Source organism: Callospermophilus lateralis, chromosome 5, assembly GCF_048772815.1.
Source record: "Callospermophilus lateralis isolate mCalLat2 chromosome 5, mCalLat2.hap1, whole genome shotgun sequence".
NCBI classification, from domain to species: Eukaryota; Metazoa; Chordata; class Mammalia; order Rodentia; family Sciuridae; genus Callospermophilus; species Callospermophilus lateralis.
Window position 1 is genome coordinate 125463597 of NC_135309.1, and position 17832 is coordinate 125481428.

Below are 17832 nucleotides of genomic sequence, written 5' to 3' on the forward strand. Positions count from 1 at the left end.
TGAGGGACTGGAAAGGAAATCTCCATTTCTGCCTGAATGTAAATAAACAGGCCTAGTTTCTATCTCCCACTTCTGCTCCATCTGAAATGGGAATCAAACATACCCTTTTTATATACATATGTCCTTCTGATAAAAATTTCAGCGAATGTAGTGGAATATAATATAATCCTAATTTTATGGAGAAAAGTGTAACAAAAAGACCATAAAAATATAACAAGGGGAGACACCATTAACTATTTACCCCAACCTCTTTTCTTCTTCCTGTTGTGTAGTCTCACCACTTTACCCAGTCTCTCTTATAGTGTGTGTGGTCAAGTGACTAAGCTCTCTTCAATGGGATGTGAACATAAATAATGAATTCCACTTTTAAGTTTGATTCATAAAAATCTCCCACACATGTTTTCCTATGCTCTTTTTTTTTTAAACTATCTTCAGTTGAATGGGATGTTGACATTTAGGGGAAACTGGAAGTCAAATGTTAAAAATGGCAGTGTCAGTCGGGCATCATGGTGCATGCCTATAACCCTAGCCACTTGGGAGGCTGAGGCAGGAGAGATGCAATTTCAAGGATAGTCTGGGCTACCTAGCAAGACTCTGTCTCAAAAAAATAAGGACTGGGGATATAGCACAGTATCCTTGGTAAAGTGTCCCTGAGTTCAATCCCCATACTACAAAAAAAAAAAAAAAAAAAAAGAGTGGACATTAGTTTAGGTTCCTGAGTGACTATGACCTGACCACACATCTTGGACTATCACTTAAAGAAAGAAATACTTGCCCATGCTGTTTAGGTATATGGTGGTACTTGAGAGAAGAATAGAAGTATATGACAACATGTGGATCACCACTGAGAACTTCCAGAAACATTTGGCTGTGAGTAGAGATGGCATGTGTTATAGGATCCTAGAGACTTTCAAGAATAAATAAGGGTCTTAATGGAGCTACTTATTGTTCAGTTCATTCCATTTGTACCTAAGTGTTGATGAGTTCTGAGGAAGCTTGGCTACAAGTATTAAAAAAAATTACACTTTAAGCTAGTGAGAAGTATAAGCACATGTGTGATAAAATGAGAAAATATAATTAAAATAAAAAATATGGACCCAAGAAAGCATAAATTAGTATACAAAGTAAAAAACTTGGAAAATACAATACAAAACTACTGTGTCCTTCACAGTTTCTGAAAACCAAGTGAAAATTTACCTCCATTTTTCTTAGCAACAGGAGCGATTTATTGATTAATGCACCAATGTCTTATATGTGCAAATGTTCCTTTTGGCAATTAGTTCTAGAAGAAATTTCTTAGTGGTCCTCATACAGGAGACAGTATCCCCAGCAATATCCCTAAGAAAATATCAGAGTGGAATTTACAGTGCTGTTTCCAGATTAACTAAATGGACACTGAATTAAAACAAACATAGGGAAAGAAATATGAAAGATGGAGGGATAAAGGCAGCCAGACAATGGGATGTGGGTGATAATGGCCTCACTTTTTTCAGGAATTAAAACTGTGTCCAAAGAAATAGCTGGAATATCTGTCCTTCAGATAGTCTTTCTTCCTGAAGCTTTCTACAAATTGGGCAGCTGGTGATCCCCAGGAGCTTTCCTAGTAATGACTATAAACTCTGATTTTCTTCCATTTGCAACAACTGCTAGAGAATAACAGTTTCTCATTCTCTCTTGCATTCTGAGTCTTATGGAGGTGTTTTCCTCAACAGCATTTAACCTAGAACCATAGTCAAGAGGGTTTCTGGGAAATGTACCCCCTGGCCTTTCCCTTGTGATACTGAAGAAAATGCAGAAGGAGGAAGTTTTGGGCTGAGCAGATAAAAGACCATCTGGCACACTGTAGTATATTTTGCATGGCAAATCTTGAATATGGTAGGCCAACAAACAGACAAGTAAACCAAACTGCCAACGACAGCTTATTATACCATCATTTGTTTAAAAATCACCTTAAAAACAAAATCACATGTATAATTTTAAGATTAATTTTTAAAAATATTTATTTTTTAGTTGTAGTTGGACACAGTACCTTTATTTTATTTATTTGTGTGGTGCTGAGGAACGAACCCAGGGCCTCGCACGTCCTAGGTGAGCGTTCTACTGCTGAGCCACAACCTCAGCCCCAAATTTTAAGATTAAATTTTATTTAAAAATTTCACATATTAGAATTCTCAAAATGAAATATGTATATAGCATGCTGATTATAGTTAATAATAATAATAATAAATAATATTTCATATGTTTGAACATTATTAAGAGAGTAGATTTTAAACATTCTTATCACAAAAATTGTTAAGTATGTGAGGTGATAAGAATGCTAACTAGCTTGATTTAATTTTTCCACAAGGTATTCATTTATCTAAATATCACATTGTCCCCCAATTATGTGTATAATTTTTGTCAATTAAAAAAATTAAAAAGCAAGATTATCCATCATCACACTATTTAATAATGAACTGTATTTGGCAATGGCTAAATAAAGTGTTTGTGCAAAAATATTGTATATAAATGCAGAGGAAAAAATTCACACCAATCTGAGAACAAAATATGTCAGAAGAAGGAAGAAGGATATTGTAGGACCAAGAGAGAACTGTATATAATTTTTTGAAAAATTTAAAATATGAATTTTTGCTTATTATCTCTATAATTAAAAATAAAAAAAATAGATGAAGCTATCCTGGAATAATTAGTACCTTAACCTGCTTAAATTAATTCTATGCTACTATGTTCTGTGACAGCTACTAAGGGCAGTGAATAGCAGAAATCTTGAGTTCTGGTCCAATTTCTATGTCAGCATTATGTGGCATTTGACTTTGGGTAAATGCTCAAAGGCCTTTCTTTTCCCAGTTGTGAAACAAGTGGATTGGGTTAGATGATTTCTAAGATTCATCTCAGCACAGAAAACCTATTCTTGTAGGATTTATTGGAGAGAAATATTAGAAGCATGAAACAGTTCTGGGTATGGGGAAAAGGGTCTCTAATGAGGGGCTCTGGGAAGCAGGAGGAACTGCCTGAGGCTGCCAGAATTCAGAAAATGAAAGTGTGGACAGTTAAAGGCAAAACTTTGTATACATTAAAATTTCACTGAAGTTCCACCTTCTTCCTAAAAGACACCTGAGGTTACACAGAGAAGCTTGTCCTTATGTCGATGAACAAGGCTTGTATTCAACTGGTTTGCAACAATACTATGCTACATGGTATTTATAGTGGGCACCCTTCATGATTGTTTGGGTCTCTGCTATGTGGACTGTTGAAAATTAATCCTAGCCATATGTCATATCAGGTGCATCTAAAGAGGTGGACTGTTTTCTTATTTCCATTAGGAAGAATCTAGATGCACAGTTTTGAGATTTTTGCTATTACCTGTTTTTCAGGGATCAAAATTTGTAAACAGTTTACATCAGAGCAAAGAATCTAACCTTTTAGACACTGAGACTGAAAGTGAAGGTACATATCCTCAAGGAAAAGTGAAACTAGACATCTTATTTACACAATCTAAGGAGAAGAAATACATAGAGGCCACACAGAATATCAATTGGAAAAATATCTGTTAGCACAAATTGATCTATGCTTTCTATTATTTGCTATAATCCATAAAATATTTTCATGAAATTTCTCAGGTAGCATTATTAATTTTTAACCTATGTTACATATCATTTTCCTCAATACTGCATATTATATAGTAGAAGGCATTAGAGCTATTCTACTTTAAAAGTTCCCCCCAGTACTTAGAAAGATGGATGACCCAGGCAGAGAGACCAAAAAGGAGTCTTATATATTCATGAATAGAAATAGTCAATTCTATTATGATGTTAATCCTCCCCAAATTGATTTATAAATTCAAATCAAGCTCCACGAAAATACCAGTGGCTTTCTTTTTTGATAAGCTGATGATGAACTTCATGTGGAAATGCAAAGGATCTACAAGAACCAAAGCAAACTTTGAAAAAAGCAAATAGAATTGGAAGACTTATGCGACCTAATTCCCAAACTTAAGATAAAGCTATGATAAGCAAGACAGTGTAGTATTGGGTACAAATGACAACCAAGTGAACAGAATAGAAAGTCCAGAAGTAGACTTACGCATATATAGCTATTGGCTTTTAGAAATGATATTTGTTTTAGGCAGCTTTCTCACTGCTGTGACCAAAGGACTTGATAAGAACAATTTTATAGGAGGAAAAATATATTTGGTGTTCATGATTTCAAAGGTCTCATTCCACAGATGGCCAACTGTATAGCTCTGGGCTTGAGACGAGGCAGAACAGCATGGCAGAACATCATGGCAGAGGAAAGTAGCTAAGGACACTGTAATCTTGAAGCAGAAAGAAAGCTCCATTCAGTAGAGACAAAACATGTACCCCAAAGATATACCCCCAGTACCTACCTCCTCCAGCCACATCCTACCTGCCACCATTGCTGCCCAGTTAATCCATAGCAGCAGATTAAGCCATTGATGAGGTTAAACCTCTCATAACCTAATCATTTACCTCTGAACATTCTTACATTATGTTACATGTGAACTTGTGGGGGATCCAAATTATAAGAGTATTAAACAATCCAATCGGGAAAGGATTCTCTTCTGAATAAATGGTGCTGGGAAAAATGAATACTTGTATGCAAAGAAATGAATCTTGGCTCTTGAGTCACATCTATAAAAGTAACTTCTATACCTAAATATCAGAGCTCAAACTATAAAATTGTTGAACAAAAACATGTGGTGAGCTTCAGATAGTGAGCTTCTGAAAGTTAGGACCAAGTCCCTTCATTTTTCATTTATTTCTGTCTCTTCAGCACTTAGCATAGAGCTGGTTCTTAGAAGGATACTTCTAAGGTATCCAAAGATGCTGGAACTGGGAGGCCCTGTTCTGTGGCTTTGAGAGTGCTAAGGAGCAGGGAAACTAGGCTTGTGCTCTTGGATTTCAGATTCAGGCTATAATCCCTCAGGGTTTGTCTTTACTCCTTTCAGATTGTACTGGTGGAGAGTGGAGATCTTTATGAGCATTACCCCACATTGAGTAGTTCTTTGATGTGTCTCCTCTTGGAATTTGCCTATAGCATTTCTGAACCAAAAAAAATTAGATGCCCTCCAATCTTGGGACTTGGTTTTATCTACTTAGCTTTTAGTAGATCCTAGGTGGAATCCCATGATATGTTGCTCCCTTGGCCACCCATGCTGAAACCCCATGAAAACACAACAAGCCAGAGGATTGAGGTTTATCAGTGAAAGGGTGGCCCAGCTCATGGTAAGAGTTGTTCCAAAGGAAAATAGTGAAGGGCACTTAAATCACCATAAGCAAGTAAAATATTTATTTTTAAAGTATGCACAGGAAGGATGTGATACTATTTTTATAAGAGGGGCAGACTTTCTTCATTTCCTGTTCTCTGAATGAGAGACCTCCAATTTATACAACCTAGACAAACCTTGGGCAGAAATGCTGTAACTAAGAACTTTATTTTCCCTTTTATGGTCTCACCATTGTGCTGCCTGTTTTCTAAGCACTAATGACATCTTCATTTAAAACTTCAACTGACCTAGTTCCTGGGGGATTCAGGACTAGAACCAGACTCAGCTGAGTCCTTGTAGAAAACTTGTTATCTAACTGCCAAGATCCTATTCCCAGTGGGAATAGAGCTATGATTTTAGTGCATATTTTGAAGTGAAGGTTGGAGATTAAGGAGGCTTACCCTGATCAGAAAAGCCTAGAGATTGCCTCTTGTACATCTATGAACTTCAGATCTATGTCTTTAATAAAATCCAAAACATCCCATCCAAAACCCTGGTAGGTTTTCATTCTTTTCCATGGTGGCTTAAACATTTGTTTGTCTTAGGGCAGTGGGTTTTTTACTTTTAGTGATGTTTCTTTGGATTTTGGTAAAGATTACTCTAAAACCAGAGGACGTTGCCTAGAAGAGGGCTTACTCTGAATACCACACCTAGGACATGGCTGATCACACCCCGCAGGTTCTAAAGGTTGTATACAACAATCATTTAAGCAAGAGCTATGGTGGTTCATATGTTGCTAATTTTAAGGAATGTGTGTGTGTGTGTGTGTGTGTGTGTGTGTGTGTGTATAGATAATTGTTATTATTTATTTGTTGGTGCTTTTTTGATTTGGTTTCTTCCCAGAGACAATTCTAACTCTTTGCACTTTCCATCACTACCTATTGCTTTAGATACTACTGCTCTAGTAGGAGGCCTGTTTGTCTATGATGGAGGTATGGTTACTGAGGCAGGAGCTCAAGGAATTTCTGATTCACACTGTGGGGGTTTATGATTTTCTAAAAATTTCAAGATAGTTACAAGCAGAGTAGGTTTTTTATTTCAGGCACAGTAGTGTTAACATATTTTGTAACTTCTTTTCTTCTTTTTACCAAGATTTTTACACTGCTTCTTACCATAATGGGTTTCCTAACAGTGAGGTTGACATTTATTTCCTTTTATTCTTTCTTTGGGACATGTGCAAAATAGAAAAATGAATAAAAGTCAAGCAGAACAAGTACCTGACACCTCCCTTCTGATGACCAAAATTAATGGACACTTATTCAGTGGATTTCAAAGAACTACGATTTCACACTGCTGCCACATTCTCTGCAGCTGCTACAACCTTAAGGATTTCTTGTATGTTATCATTCACAATATCATGATTTAGAAAGTAATATATGTTGATAGATTCTAGGGGTGTGACCTAGGGGCAATTACACCTGAAGTTGGTAAGCTTCTACGTGCCCAGCTTGTCTGTAACATCAAAGTTTCACCTTGTCTCAGTCAGCTCCGGCTGCTATCACAAGATACCATTGACTGAAACAACAGACAATTGTTTCTTACATTTTTGGAGGCTGGAAGTCCAAGACCAAGGTTCTGGCAGGACTTGGTTTCTGGTGAGGGCTCTCTTCCTGGTTTGCAGATGGCTGCCTTCTTGCTATGTCCTCATGGTAGAAAGGGAGATGTCTTTGGTCTCTTCTTATAGAGGAACTAATGCCATAAGGATACTTCAAGCTTATGGCTTCATCTAAAGCTAATTGCCTTCCAAAGAATCCATACCTATCACACTGAGTTTTAGGATTTCAACCATGGATTTTGGCATGATATAAACTTTCAGTACACGGCACAATGCTTGTTCCTAATTCCATGTGGATTCTTTCTGTGACTTTACTAGAGAGAAAGCACTAGAGTCTGTATAAGATTTTAATTGTGCTCTTCATTATCATCTCCAGGAACAGAAGATATTACTAATTTCAATTTTTATGAATTTTTCCTTCAAGGAAAATTATGTAATCATGATTAGAATCTATCATCAAGAGATGCCAATGTTAATTCTTCAAAATCAAATATATTGGGGATGCCCTGAATTGGCAGGAGTAATATTTTTAAACTGTGTCCGGCTGGAAGAATGGTATTATTTACTTTGGGTATAAACAGATTTTATCCAGCACTTAACGAACAACTTGACCTACATTTTACATGGTACAACAAAAAATTTCTGTGAAAGATAGAAACCAAGAATGATAAATTTAAAGCCGGAAATATTTAAGGGAGGGGGTGTTCATAGGCAATTATCTTATAATTACTGTCTTAAAATATATGCAGTATCAACGAAGGTTTTTATTTCTGCCCACATTTAAAATGTCTGAATAAACGCATGTGGTTTACTTTCATAAAATGTTTACAGAGCACAGTTAAACAGTGAGCAATGCCTAGGGTTAATCTCAAAATAGTATTCATTTTTCTGAAGTAGAGTGTGATGTCTGGAGTAGGGCTGCATAGGAGATGAACCTACATTATGCTGTTTTATTCTAAGCTGTTTCCATTAATTCTATTGGTGTTCTAATTCACAGTTCCACAAAGACTACTTATGGTAAATGTATTTATTGTCTTCTCATCTTCCTATTTTTGGAGAGGACAAATATTGTCAGATATCCTGAAAGTCTTTTTGAAAAAATAGGAAGATTTCTCTTCTTTCTAATAATGCAACTCTTGTAGGGAAGGTAGGCTCTGTTCCTTAGGCCAAAGATGAAGCAGGCTGGGGTCTCCCTAGCTGTAGATAGTGATGACTTTGCTTAGGGCAAAAAGGCTGGAATGAAGGCTGGGAAGTGTTTCTCCAACTTTTCATCAAAATAAGCAGCATTTGGGAAATTGCCTGATGTTGGCTTCAAAGCTGCAGGAGATCCTTCCTTTCATATAGATTTGAACTTTTCTTCCTAGTCTTCAAATTCTGTCATAATGTTTTCTAATCAATCACAGGAAAATATTTTTTTCTTTAAGCCCTTTCTTTTTTCTTTTTTAAGGCATAGAGTTTCTCATCTTCTATTTTAGCATTGATCTTCCTTTGAAATATGCAGAGATGCTTTCTTGACTTGAGAACAAGAAGGAAGCAGAGAGAACAACCTTGTCATTTTTTGTTGATACAACAGAATATCACAGACCAGGTGAATTAAACAACAAGCATTGAGGCTATGGTGCAAGCATGGTGGGGTTTTTGGTTAAGTCCCTCCACCTGCTTTAGAGATGACCATGGCATCAGATCCTCACATGACAGAGAGCAGAGAGCAAAGAGAGGGAAAGAGACTCTATTATGTCATCTTATAAAGGGCACTGTTGCTGTCCAGGAAAGCTCCAGCCAGGTGGGCAAATGCCTATAATCCCAGCAATTTGGGAGACTGAAGCAGTAGGATTACAAGTTCAAAGCCAGCCTCAGCAATTTAATGTGAGGCTCTAGGGAATTTAGTGAGACATTCTGTCTCAAAATAAAAATAAAAAAGGGCTGGAGGTGTGAGGATGTGGCTAAATGGTTAAACACCCTTGAGTTCAATCTCTGGTACAAAAAAAAAAAAAAAAAAAAAAATAGGTATACCCTTATCAACTAATTCCCAAGGGCTACACCTTCTAATTCCATCATATTTAGGGTAAAAATTCTAATATATGATTTTGGGAACATTTAGTCTGTAACACAGAGTAACAGAAGAAGAAATTCCTAAATAATGGAGAAGAAACTTCTTTTTATAAAGCTGAATCTAAAACTCTCTTCTGAGCTTTTGACTAATGCACCTTTGTGCTGCCTTAATATATTTACCAGTCTACTTGCTGTGAAGAAAGTCACCAGTAGGCATATGTAGACAGATCCATTTCTTCCTCTTTTGCTGTTATCACCGGGCCATCAGAGCTCATCAACTTACAATAAGTTGGTTGCTTAAAATCAATGTTCAAAAACAAATTCTCATAAATTCTACTAGAAAAAAAAATTAGGAAACCCTAGACCAATTTAATATCTCTTTAGACAAATTTGTAAGAACTTAGGCATATGTTATTATACATGTTAATGGAGTCACAGAGATTGGTGACACTTTATTACCTTTTTTTTTTTTTTAACCAGGGACTGAATCCAGGGGCACTCAACCACTGAGAACCATTTCCAGACCTTTTTTTTTTTTTTTTTTTTTTTTTTTTTAATTTTGAGACAGGGTCTCACTAAGTTGCTTAGGGCCTCCCTGAGCCTGGCTTTGTACTTGCAATCCTCCTGCCTCAGCCTGCCAAGCTGCTGAGATTACAGCCAAGCACTTTATATCTTTAAGGGTTCATAGAAGTGAATATTGACTGATATAAGGGCGAAGTGACTCAGTTTTACAGCAAGTAAAATCTTTCTTGGAAATGTTTTCAAATGTACCTCAGAACATTCTGCCTGGCAATTTAAAATTAAATGCATATCACACAGAAATAAAATTACTGACTCTTAAGCCCTCACCTTTTCCTGAAAATAAATGGGAAGAATGAGAACAGTGAAGTAAGAAACATTCTGTATTTGATTTTAGAAAATTTTTATTTTTTGGAAATAATTTCAAATTGAATAAATTTAAAAGTACAACATGAGAGCATTGGTCAAATAAATTATCAATATAATATTAACTGTACATGAAAATTATTGAAAAGGTATTGAAAATAAATATTTACTGATATAGAAATATGTTCATGATATTGTTAAACTTGAAAAAGCAAATTTATTATAATGTTTATAAAGTGTTTATATCCATATGTTTTTTTACATGTATAAGAAAAGTTCTAGAACAGTATTAGTCTATACAATATAATCCACAGATGCAAACCACATGTCATTTAAAATTTTCTTGTTGCCATATTTAAAATGTACAAATAAACAGGTAAATTAATTTTAATGAAGTGTTCTATCAATGTCAACATAGCAAACTATTATCATTTTAACACAGCAAGTATAAAAAATTTAATGAAATGTTTTATATTTTTGACATCCAGTGTGTATTTTACCACTTGAGTACATTTCTGCTTAGATTATAGTTTAACTTCTCAATAACTCCATGTGGCCAGGGGCTAGTATGTTCAACAATGCAGAGCCAGAAGCACAAGCATCAAAATATTAATCACGATTATCTATGAGTGGTAGAATTATGAATTCATTCTTTTGCTTTCTCGTGGTTTAGTTTTATAATGAACATACTACTTATATTATAAGATAATAAAACTATGCTTAATTTAAAATATTTTATAAAGGGACTGTAAATTCTATGGTGAAACTTTTATTTGTTCACACCCGTTAATAAGTCATCTAGTAAAAGATGCAGTCTGTGTTTCCAAAACAGGTGAAGTTTATGAATGGAGACTATTGGTATCATGAGAATTTCAGAAGACTGTGTGTACTTGTATGTTTGTGTGAATGGAGATGGTATGCAAAAGGATTTCTGTGGACCTTGGCAATCCCTGCAGTTATGTAGGCATGGTGGCTCCAAGGCATAAGCATCATAGTCTTTCAGAGAGGACCCTTAGCCTGAAGTTGTATTCCTCAGCCTTGGTCAATTCCATTTTTCTTTACCAGAGCATCTTCACAGTTTTTAGCCCAAGATGACCTACTGGACCAAACACATAATCTGGGTTAGATAGTTCTTAGGTTAGTTGTAGAGGTTAAAAATGAACATTTCAGAGAAGCTGGGGCCAGATTCCCATCAAAAGTAACCTCTTGAGAATTTAGAGTACTCAAATGTTAGCCAAGTTAGGGTCTAGTTCAGTATTCTTATGAAATGACACACTGGAATTATTCTGTCAGAGGGAGTATGGAATGTATTCCACCACATGATCAGAAAATCTGAACTGTAAACAATGGAGCAGTTTGAATTCCAAATGGAGTCACACGGAGATTGGTGACACTTTACATGCTATCATCTTAGTGGCCTCACAATAAACACTGTATTCATTACTCTTCACTTGAGGCCTAGGCCTATATCAATGATGGTCTTAAATGATGGTCTAAATCATTTCTAATTTCTTTAGCAATTATTATTGTAAAAGTAACCATGATAAATTCACTTGCTATTAATGCTAATGTCATAAGTACTTTAGCAGATTTCTACCCATTATTCATTACTAATTTTTCAAGAGATCTCTAGCCGTCCCTGGTATGGAGTTAAGGTAAACATGAACTGGTTCTCCAAGGTTGTGATTTGAGCAGTTTGATCCAATCTGACAAATCCTATGTACCTTTATGTATACAGCACCTGCCAAGCCACATGTGTTGTAGACCACTGGAATTCCTTGGCACTGTTTCACTGAGCAAGATTGGGTAGTGGGACACTCACCAAACTACTAAGTCTTTTTTTCTTTTTATTTTAAAAATAAAACATTCTTACAAAACATGCCTGGTTCCTGGTTTCCAAACCACAAATTTCTGAAGCTGAGGGTTTCAGGAAACCACTGTATTTCTGAATGAAATGTTGCTAAGTCTCTCCATCTTTTTCAACTATTGCGCTTTTCCAGAGCACTCTGGTGTCTGCAGTTAGCAATGCCATGTCATGGAAGTCCTTTGTGAAGATGCTAATGTAGAATTAAGAGAAAAAATACAACATCTCTTCTTTATTTGAGCTACAAAAATGATTGGCATTTTCTAGACATTTTCTTTGATTATATAACAGAGTAAATGTGATACATAAACTGTTCTGTCACCTGTTTCAGAAAGTAGACCATCTCTTGGAGTGGAAAAAGTGGTTTTCATTATGCATAGGTATATTCCCAGAAAGCTGAAAACCTATCATCATACCTAGGACTTGAAAAAGAATAATCCAGTGAGTTATGTGTACTAATGATTCTGGAAATACTCTTTATCAATTAGGAAGGGCCATTTGCATTAACAAATGAACCCAAAGGTGCATATGGCTCAAAAATAATATTTGTTTATATTTTGCTCATAATCCAATGCTAGGTAGAGGGAAACCTGAGCAGTTGCTTTCTTCTACCAAGTCTTTCACTATTCCAGGTTGATGGAGGCTTTGCCAACTTGAGCGGATGGAAGTCCCAATGTTCCTATGCCAGGAATATCCCCCCAGTAGGGAAAAAGAACAGAAAGGAGAACTTTATGAACCAGATCTGGATATGTCTTGTAACATTTCCACTTACTTTTCATAGATTAGAACTAATTTGGACTCTTCTAACTGCAAGGGAGACTAGAAATGTAGTCTTTGGCTGAGTAATCACTTTTCAAAGAATCTCTACATTAACGGATGGGGACCATGAATTTTGCACAGATTATTAGCCACCTGTATCATGTGCCCTATCCTATTTCTCTTGAGAAAATCTCATCAGATAAAAAAAATCAAATTGTGTTTAAAATACAAAGAGCAACAACAACAGAAACAAAAATGAACCATTTCCCCTGGAATAGCCTTATTGACAATACCTTGACCACTGTCTCCATAAAAGTAATATAGGGGAGATTGAAGAAGAAAGTCAATGGGAGGAAAGAGGGAGAGAAACTCAGAGGAGAAGAGAGAGGAAAAGAAAGAAAGATAAAAGTGGAGAGAAAGACAGTGAAAAACAATATGAGTTGATAAGAAAAATAAGATTGGGTTATCCTAAATACACTTGGGGGATTTTAAGAATTAACAACATTTACTTCTCTATTTTCTCTTTTATGTCATGGTATGACTTCATACATATTTTGTGTAAGCATAGCTGGCCTCTGGCTCCCCTTCAATCCAGACATATTCCAATACTGCTTTATTCATTTTTGCCATCATATTAATGAAAAGATAACATATGTGAGAGAGCTTTGTAAATTACAAAGAACTAGACAACTAATTATTATGGATTTTAGCATGAAACCTGAAACATGAACCTTTTTAAAGTTTGTATTGTTGGGCTGAATCAGAAAATCATAATGTATGGATTGCAAATCTACTGAAATTTATTTTAAAATACACATAGATAAAAACACAAATCCTCATTGTGCAGCTTGATGAATTTATACAAAATGGACAGGGTACATAACATTACAGCATTCAGACAATTCTCTCATCACTTGTCCTAATCATTAGCCCTTCTGTTTTCTTCTCCTATTGTCTTCCCCTGTTATCTTCTCCTATTCTATGGCTTGCCCTTTCATTCTCTTAATGAGGTCTTTAAATATACAAAAATAACTAAGTAACTAATTTCACCAGTCATTTTCTTTAGCAACTAGGCGTTTTTCTTTTGGTGTGTATGTATAATGTTTAAGAAATATCATACTATATAAGAGGTATAAAAGCATGAAGATAGTATACTTTTCTCTAGGACACTATTGTATCACCTTTAATAGGTATTTATGATCTATGTAGAAGTAATTTTTTTAGAATAGTATGAAGAGGGTTATGGGTAATATCTTTTTCAGTCAATACCAGTTTTTGCTTTTCTAGTACTTTTTTCATAAGAGCCTTTAAAAAATATTTTTAGTTGTAGATGGACACAATATCTTTATTTTGTTTATTTAGTATTTTTACATGGTGCTGGGGATTGAACCCAGTGCCTCACATGTGCTAGGCAAGCATTCTACCACTAAGCCACAAACCCAGCCCATGAACAAACTTCTTGCTCCACTTGTGGTAGTACAATAATGTTTTGTCAGATCCTTGTATATGAAAGCAGTGCATCCATATGTCCAGAGACTGTGTGTCAACTACTAACAGTTTATAACCCCAAGTGTCTCCAGAGAATCACCTTCTTTTAGTTGACTCACCATTCCTAGGAAGTTACATTCTCCTCAGCCAGTGAATGACTAATAAAAAGTATCAAGGCTGCACTCCTTGTCTCAAGAAGGATCAAACCTGTAGTGTGATTCTTGCTTCTGAAACTCCTCCTGTGGATTAAGCCACAGCTAGCTGTTATCAGAAACAACTTCTTTTCTCGTTTCTTTATTCTTTTCAATTATGCTTCACACTCTTTCTGCTGTGGTTTGGATATGGTTTGAGTGTGTGCTGGAAGCTTGATCCCCAGTGTGGTGATACTGAGGGATGGTGGCATGCTTAAGAGATGTGGCCTAGTGGAAGGTGGTTAGGTCATCAGGGGTGTTGTCATTTAAGGGGATTAAGTTAGTTTTCTGGGACCCTGGTTAGCTCTCATGAGAACAAGCTGTTACAAAATGCCTATGGGAATTTCTTGATTTCCAGTCTTGTCAAGTTATCTCTCTGTCTCACACATAGTTCCACCATGGTGTCATTTATCAAGTTGTAACAATCAATTTGACCAGAGGCCAGATAGATGGGCTACCTGATCTTGAACCTTTGGTCCCCCAAACAATGAACTGAATAAACTTCTTTTCCTTAAAAAGTACCCAGCCACGGATATTTTGGTATAGCAACAGAAGACAGACTAATACAGTCACTATGTAGGATTTTTTTTCTCCTGAAGAGCATGTTCTCAATAACTCATATGAGCTACAAATATTTCTGCCTAGACTCTGCTTCTCAGGAACTCAACTTGATATATTAATTTACATAAGTGCTTCCAGGAAGCAGACTTAAAAATGAGACTTACAAAATGAATCCCTTTTAGGCAATATAAGATAGTACTGCATAACCTGTTTTTATTATTTGTTGTGGTATGCAGTGGAAGTACAGTTGTTGGGACATTCATCTTCTGTGAACTGGGAGATGATATAATTGAAGAACTGCACAGGTTTGAACCATATTCCTGGAATTTGGAACATAGAACAGAGAGTAATTATGAGGACTGTGAAATTGTGTGGCTGTTGTAGATATTGTGAAGAGAAAAATTATAAGCTCAGGAAACTTATTACCAATTTAAAATTAAGTGTGAGAGTTGGGGGCCTTCTTGGGCAGCCTTCAAAGTGAACACATTTCCTGATAGGGAAGAAAAAGGGCTGAAGATCAGGTCCAGGACCTAAATTTTTAAGAGTAGTAGAATTTTAGAGAAAGAAGATCTCAGCCCAGTTCAGTCCTCCAAGCTAAAGTTCTCTGATATAGAAATGAGATCTTAAAACTTAATAGAAGCTTATCTGTATATATGTACTTGAGCACCAAGAATTCTCTGTGCTCCTTGTGTGTGTAGAAGTTATGTCATCTCTCTATTATAGGAATACAGTTTCTCTTTCTTGAAGTCTATGAGGAAGGTCCCAATACAATTTTGGTTCTCAGGATCTTCCCTCAACTCTCCTTCTGATGGCTCGATTAATACTAAATTAAATTTCAGTGTGAATCAGTTGGGCATGTGTTGGGTAAGCCGATAGAAGGAGTGATTATTTGTTTCTCAATACAAGGGTACTAATTCTACTCTTTAATGATACAGAATTTAATATCTGCTAATATCCCTGGAAGATAATTCTAGTAAACTACTGAATTTCTCTAGGAGACTTATGGAAAGTCAGGTTGTGGCTCAGCGGTAGAGGGCACGCCTAGCACATGTGAGGCCCAGGGTTTGATCGTCAGCACCACATAAAAATAAATAAATAAAGTAAAGGTATTGTGTCCAACTACAACTAAAAAATAAATATTAAATGAGACAGAAGGAAGAACAGTCATGGCTATCTACAGAGGAAGAATCAAAAAGTTCAGAGATTTTATAGCTTTAAGTGTGAGATGAAATTGGTTCCTTTAAATTTAGTCAACTTAGATGAAGTTGACACAATCTAACAAAACTTACCCAATGAGAGATAGCTAATGCAAATAGTATGTATCATCAAAGAAACTGAATCAATGACTAATACCTTACATGATAGAAGACACCAGCCTTAGGCACTTCCATTTGTAAATTCTACCAAACACTGAGGAAAAAATGACACCACTATTCTACAATTTATTCCAGAAAATCTGAGGAAACAAACTTCCTAACCCATTCTATGAAACTAAGATTGCTTGAATACTAAAACCATATCAAGGCATTACAAGAAAAGAACTATAGAACAATACCTCTTATGAACATAGATGTAAAATCCTTAGTAAAATATTGGAAAATTGAATCTGAAAATAAATGTATTGTTTCTAAAGAATTATGTACCTTGACCAAGTGAGATTTTTTCCAGGAATACAAAGATGGTTCAACATTGAAAATCAATTTTAACAGTTTAAAGATAAAAAAAATGATTATGTTATTAGATGCAGAAAAAGCACTTGGTAAAATCTAGCATCTGACCAGACATGGTGTTACACACCTATGGTCTCTGATATTTTGGAGGCTGAGGAAGGAGTTACAAATTTGAGGTTAGCACCTATCAACTTAGTGAGACCCTGTCTCAAAATAAAATATAAAAAGGGTTGGGGAGCTCAGTGGTAAAGCATCCCTGCATTCAATCCCAGTCCTAAATAAATAAATAAATAAAAATATCCAACATCCATTTGTGATAAAAGCTCTCAGAAAACTAGCAATAGAAACTTCTTCAACCTGATAAAGCAGTCTACAAGTACTCATAACTAACATCATACTTAATGCTGAGAAACTAGGTATTTTCCTCCACTGTAAGGGTGTCCTCCCTCACTTGTACTAACGTTGTGCTGAAAGAACTTCTAACCAAGGATATTTTATTTTTATTTAAAAATATTTTAGAATAGTTTCATACTTACAGAAAAATTGTGTGGATAGTATAGCAAATTACCATATGCCCCATATCTAGTTTCCCCTATTACTAACACCTTAGAGCTGTATGGTACAATTATAATAGTCAATGAATCACATTAATTATTTTTAACTAAAGTCTATATATTTAGAATTGCATAGTTTTTACCAAACCGCAGAACATTCAAAATCCTTTCTAATAGCTATTTTGAAATATTCAGTTAATTGTTGTCAATCATAATTATCCTACTGTGCTGCGGAGCATTAGAAGTTATTCTGCTTATTCAACTGGATCCCTGTAACCATTATCCATCCTCTCTTCATCCCTCTCTCCAACAAATCCCTCGTAGGCTCTGGTAACCACTATTCTATGCTACACTTCCTTGAAATCTACTTTTTAACTTCCACCTAAAGGTGAGAACATGAAGTATTTGTCTTTACATGCCTGACTTATTTCATTAAGCACAATGTTGTTTAGTTCCATCCATGTTGCTGTAAATGACAGGATTTCATCCGTTTTATGACTAAATTATATTTTGTTGTGTATACAAAACATATTTTCTATATCCATTCATTTGTTGATGTACATGTAGGTTAATTCCTTATCTTGGCTATTATGAGCTATTATAAACATACAAGGGCTGATGTACTGATACATACCTATTTGATATACTGATACATACCTATATGATACATACCTATTTGCATTAGCTTCAACGTACTGATTTCAATTCTTTTGGATATATACTCAGTACCAGGATTGCTGAATTGTATAGAAGTTCTTGGTCTAATTTTTTGAAGAAACTCCATTCTGTTTTTCATATACTTTACTAATTTATATTTCTACCAAAATGTTGAGAGTTGTCAGTTCTCTGAATCCTTGTCAGAATTTTAAAAGTTTTGTTCTTTTGATAATAGCTGTTTTAACTGGGGTGATGTGATCTTGTGTTTTGATTTGCATTTCTCTGCTGATTAATTATGTTAAGCATTTA